The 5,390-nt window shown below is 51.0% G+C and overlaps 1 protein-coding gene across 1 annotated transcript in view; it reads left to right on the top strand.

Moving 5' to 3' along the window:
* Window positions 1-500: 500 nt before the first annotated feature.
* The window catches only part of SGK2 (serum/glucocorticoid regulated kinase 2), a 14,870-nt gene continuing 9,980 nt past the window's right edge, over window positions 501-5,390 (top strand). The window contains exon 1 of the mRNA XM_034641589.1: window positions 501-654. The gene's annotated coding sequence lies outside the window, so the exon portion shown is untranslated. The remainder of the gene's footprint in view (window positions 655-5,390) is intronic.

Below are 5,390 nucleotides of genomic sequence, written 5' to 3'. Positions count from 1 at the left end.
ATCCCCGGAAGGGGGTCCAGGGAAGGGCTAATCTTAGAGGCTGGTGGTCCCCCCTCAAGGAAGGGCTGGAGGCCGGAGCTGTGCGAGACCAGCCCTTTCAGTGGTCAGCCCTCCAGGCACTAAGGGAAAGGGGATGTGATTCAGCTGGTGGAATCAGGGAAGGCCATGCGGGAGGTCAGCATGGGGAGGACCTGGGGGGGGGGCAGGGTGGGAGGCATTTCAGAGAATGGAAATGGGACAGGGGTGGAAGGGACCTCAGAGACCCTCCTGGTGAGGGTCAGGACACACGCCACCCTCACCAATCCACACGAGGCTGGGGGAGCTGGAGTCACCTGCCCAAGGTCACATAACCTGAATTGTGCGTAGCTCTTTAAAGTTCAGAGGGTCCCCAGGGCAGGGCTGTCTAGAAGCCATTGGGTATGGCCCGGCATCGTGATTCAGGTTCAGGGTTAATTAGTAACCAGAAAGCCCTGTCGTCAGCTCCCAGCTACTTTGGGAGCCAAGCGAGTGGGTGACAGGTCGCTCCTGACTGGAAAGGTTGCCCGGCACGTCAGGGCTGCATTTTGGGTCAGAGGGACCATGCAGAGAGACAGGAGGGCAGAGCTGTGCCCCAGGCTGCCCCCCAGGACCTGAGCTGGGACCTAGTGTTTTCAGGTGAGAGGCTCAGGCGTGAGCAGGACCCCGGCCTGCCAGCCTGTTGGGCTGCCAAGCTGACAAACGGGTTGCCTGGCTGGCTTCGTTTCTGGCTACCAATTTCCTCCTTTCCTTCCTAGCACCCTCTTTCCTAGTTCCCTTCCTTCCTTTTTCCTTCCTAACTGTTCCTGCCTTCCTCCCTTCCTCCCTAATTCCCTTCCTTTCTAACTTCTCTCCCCTCCCTCCTTTCCCTCCTTCCCTCTCAGCTGCCTCTCTGCCTCCTGGGCCACCTAATTTCCTTTCCTCCTAACTAATCCAGTCACACCCTCGCTTCCTTCCCACAATTTCATGCCCTTTTTTCTACATTCCTAACTTCTTCCTGCAATTCCAGGCCACAGCCTTTGGAGTCAGACTGTCTGGGTTCAAATCCCAGTTACAGTGTTTACTAGCTCAGTGTCTTCATCAAGCCACTTCACCTCTCTGTGCCTCAGTTTCCTCCTCCTTAAAACAGGGATACTGGTGGTTTCTAACCCCTGGCGCTGTGGGAACAAAATAAAACCAAGCTGGCACTTGGTTGCACTGTCATTGGTATGCACGGGCAGGCAGGCATGTAAATGAATAAATTACAGTAGGCTGAAGACAGGTGTTACAGCAGCAGTGGGCACAGAGAAGGGAACAAGAGTTTATGGGATCAGGGGGCGGGGGTGGTCTGGCAAGGCTTCTGGGAAAGGCAAATGAGGACAGATGCAAAGGGCTAGCTGAGCAGACCAGAATGGTCAGGACAGTGCTCCAAGGAGAGGGAACTGCATGAGCCCCCCGCCCTGCCCTTGCAACCCACAGGCCTCGGGAGGTGTGAGCAGGTCTGTGTCCTGATGGGGAAGAGGCATGCTCGTCTAGGCTGGGGCAGTTAAAAGGAGGGACAGGTTTGAGGGCTCATGGAGGGACTTGCACCACACCCTGGAAGTTCACAGGGGTCTCTGCAGGTCTGAATAGTCAGGAGGAAGTATTGATGCCCAGCCTCTGGCCAGAAAATCAGAAGACAGTGGTTCAGGTGAGAAAGAAGCCATAGGAGCTGCGAGCTGTTCAACTGTGGGAGTCCCAGTCAAGGCGATGGGAGTGTGGTGGTGGGCAATGCGTCCGTCAAAGTTCTCCTCAGGCCTTAGTACCTAAGTATTACGTGAACAGCAACACCTCGAGACATTTTACACAAAGGTACAAAGATAAAAACGAGCCTAGCCCACTGTCACCTTGGGTTGTAACCATCCTTTTTTGGTGGTTATGCACAAATGTATACATGCATGCGTCTCTATTTTCTTATAATAATGGTCTCCCTGGTACGCCTACCATTTTGAAACGCCCTTTTTTTTGCTTGATACCGTATCACACGTATATTCCCGTTCTGATTTACAGATCTATTGTTTTTCAATGGGGTAATTTTCCATTTTATATATGTACTATCATTGATCTTATCAACTCATTCCTGATTCATTAGTCAAATATGTACTGAGCACCAATCGTATTCCAGGGCCTTATCTAGGTGCTGGGGATTAACAGTGAACAAGAAAAGTCTTTGGCCTCATGCAGCCAATGCTCTAGTTCAAGAAAGAAAATAAGAGTTGATGATAAGGAGTGGTGTGTATCATGAAGTAAGACACAAACCAGAAAAAGTGGGATAGGGAGCGGGCGGGAGCGGGTCTGGACAGTGACCAGCCATCCTGCTTTGGCCCAGGACTGTTCTAGCTTCAGCCCTGAGAGTCTCACATCCCCGGAAACCCTTGGTCCCAGAGAAACCAGGAAAATCAGCCGCTCATAACCCAGAAAAGGCCTCTCTGAGAGGTGACGTGTGAGCAGAGACCTCTGTGATGTTCCTGGAAGCCAGCCACACAGAAGTCTGGGGGAAGAGCATGCTAGGCAGAGGGGAAAGGAGGTGCCAAGGACAGGAGGCCAGAGGGCACTCAGTGTGTTTGAGCGACAGCAAGAAAGCCAGAGAGGCTGGAGTGTAGCAAGAGGGAGAGCGTGGAGACCAAGGTAGAGACAGCGACAGGAGCCAGATCACACGGAATCTCGTATGGTAGACTTTGGATTTTAATCTGAGGTGTGATGGGAAGCACCCGGAGCTTCTGAGCAGCCAGCTCACGTGATCCGACTTCCAGTTTAAAAGTGGCGCTCTGGCTTTGGGTGGAGAAACATTGTAGAGGGTAAAGCTAAAAATCAGGAGACAGTAGGGAAGCTATTGTGGTAATCCAGGCAAGAGGTGACAGTGGCTCAGGCAGGGACATTACAGCGACGCTGGTGGATTCAAGCACCTCTCTGGGTTCAAGAGAGAGTTTCATGGGATTTCACGGTGGACTGGAGGTGGGTGAAGGTGCCATGTTTTTCGATGGAATTCCAAGTTTTGCTGGCTTGAATTTTTGAGCAGGTGGTAGATGAAAGCCTGAGGGAGGAGCAGGCTGGGGCGGAGTGGAAGGAGTGTGAGTCAGGACTTTTGTTTTGGACACGTTACAAGTGAGGTGCTTCCAGGCACCCAACTAGTGAACCGCCAAGGGCACAGTTCGACGCGTAAACCCAGATTCAGTGCAGGAGAGAGTTTGGGAGCAAGTGTACCGAGAGGTCTTAGGACTGAACCCTGGGACAGGCCATGCAGAAGTCTGGGGCAAAAGAGGAGGCAGCTCTAGCAGAAGAGGTGGAGAAAGAGCAGTTGGTGAGATGGGAACTCGGGAAGCCAAGTGGGAAGACCGGGGGTGCCCAATCCTCCAGACAAGCCAGGTGAGCCGGGGCGAGGAACCCATCACTGGCTCTGGAACGTGGGTGCATGGACCCAGGATCTTGGTGGAGGGCTGGGCTTAAAGCCTCTTTGGAATGGGCTCGAGAGAGAAAAGGAAAAGGAGTGGAAACTGAGTCCAGACAACTCTTTCAAGGAGTTTAACTGAAAGGGGGGGGCCAAAGAAAGGGAACCGTACCTGGAGAGGGGTATGAAGGCAAGAGAGGGAGTGTCACAGCCAAAGAAAGGGAACCGTACCTGGAGAGGGGTATGAAGGCAAGAGAGGGAGTGTCACATACTCCAAGCGGGGCATTTCAGCTCTGATGACTGTCTCGATTATTCTCCTGTTCTAAACTGTGCTGCTGAATAAAGGCCCCATCAGGGTCTTATTATTGAACTGAAATGTCCTTGTTTTGTGGGTGTTTTGTCAACATGATGTCCTGCCCATCTGTGTATTGGTTCAACATTTATATTTTGTTGAAAGATAGAAGGCTCTGATATTGTTCACTCGCCTTTGCTTTGCTGGCACCCCTCAGTCCCCTGCTCTTCAGAGCCAGAGAAAACCCCCGAGGCCACCAGGCTCAAGTCCCTTCCCGGCCAACCTTCTTAGCCCTGGCCCTATAGATCCCTCCACTGTGGTGAATCGCAGAGGCCTAAGTGTGGCATATGGTAGCCACACAGAAAGTTCCAGAAAGTCAGGGGCTGTGTCGGGCCCTGTCAACTCTTTCATTGCCCCAGAACACCCCTCATGAGCTCCTGGGGAGAGGAAGGGACCCTATGAGTCCCCATGATTATTGCACCATGCAGTCAGACCTTCATGAGCCAGGGCCCTGGAGCAGCCAGCAAGGAAGGGCCCAAAGGGTCATGTGCTCAGCAGTCAAAGACCAACGCTGGCTGGACTGGGGCAGACACCTGTGCCTGAAACACCTGCAGATTCTTGGAAGGCAAAGTGCTCTCAGCTGCCATGGATGAGGTCTCTGGAACCGTATGATGGTCTGCCTGCACCAGGCCTCGGTAGGCCCCAGGGAGCATGTCTTCTTATGGACGAGCCCCCTACACACACACAGACACACACAGACACACACATACACACACACACACACTTACTGATATACACCAAGATGAACAGACACACAACAAACTATATCTACACAGGTGGTTACACATGTATGAATAGACCCCTAGACTCGCCTGCAGACACATATGTAGATTCCCACACACAGACTCACACTGACACACACCCGTGTAATGCATTAACATATATAAAGATACACACTGACACACTGACTACACAGAAGCCCATCTCTTTTTTTTTATAATAATTTTTTATTATGTTATGTTAGTCACCATACAGTTCATCCCTAGTTTTGGATATAAAGTTCCATGATTCATTATTTGCATATAACACCCAGCACACCATGCAATACATGCCCTCCTTAATACCCATCACCAGCCTATCCCAGTCCCCCACCCCCTCCCCTCTGAAGCCCTCAGTTTGAGTCCACAGTCTCTCATGGTTCATTCCCCCTTCTGTTTACCCCCCCCTCATTCTTCCCTTTCTTCCCCTACCGATCTTCTTATTTCTTATGTTCCATAAATGAGTGAAACCATAGATAATTGTCTTTCTCTGCTTGACTTATTTCACTTAGCATAATCTCCTCCAGTCCCGTCCATGTTGCTGCAAGTGTTGTGTAATCGTTCTTTCTGATGGCTGAGTAATATTCCGTTGTATATATGGACCACATCTTCTTAATCCATTTGTCTGTTGAAGGGCATCTCGGCTCCTTCCACAATTTAGCTATTGTGGACAATGCTGCTTTGAACACTGGGGTGCATATGGCCCTTCTCTTCACTACGTCTGTATTTTTGGGGTAAATACCCAGTAGTGCAATGGCTGGATCATGAGGTAGCTTAATTTTTAACTTTTTTTTTTTTAAAGATTTTATTTATTTGACAGAAAGAGAGACAGCCAGCGAGAGAGGGAACACAAGCAGGG

The sequence above is a fragment of the Ailuropoda melanoleuca genome, chromosome 13 (assembly GCF_002007445.2).
Source record: "Ailuropoda melanoleuca isolate Jingjing chromosome 13, ASM200744v2, whole genome shotgun sequence".
Taxonomy (NCBI): domain Eukaryota; kingdom Metazoa; phylum Chordata; class Mammalia; order Carnivora; family Ursidae; genus Ailuropoda; species Ailuropoda melanoleuca.
Note: the sequence above shows the minus strand (reverse complement) of the source record. Positions and strands in the feature narration are given on the sequence as shown.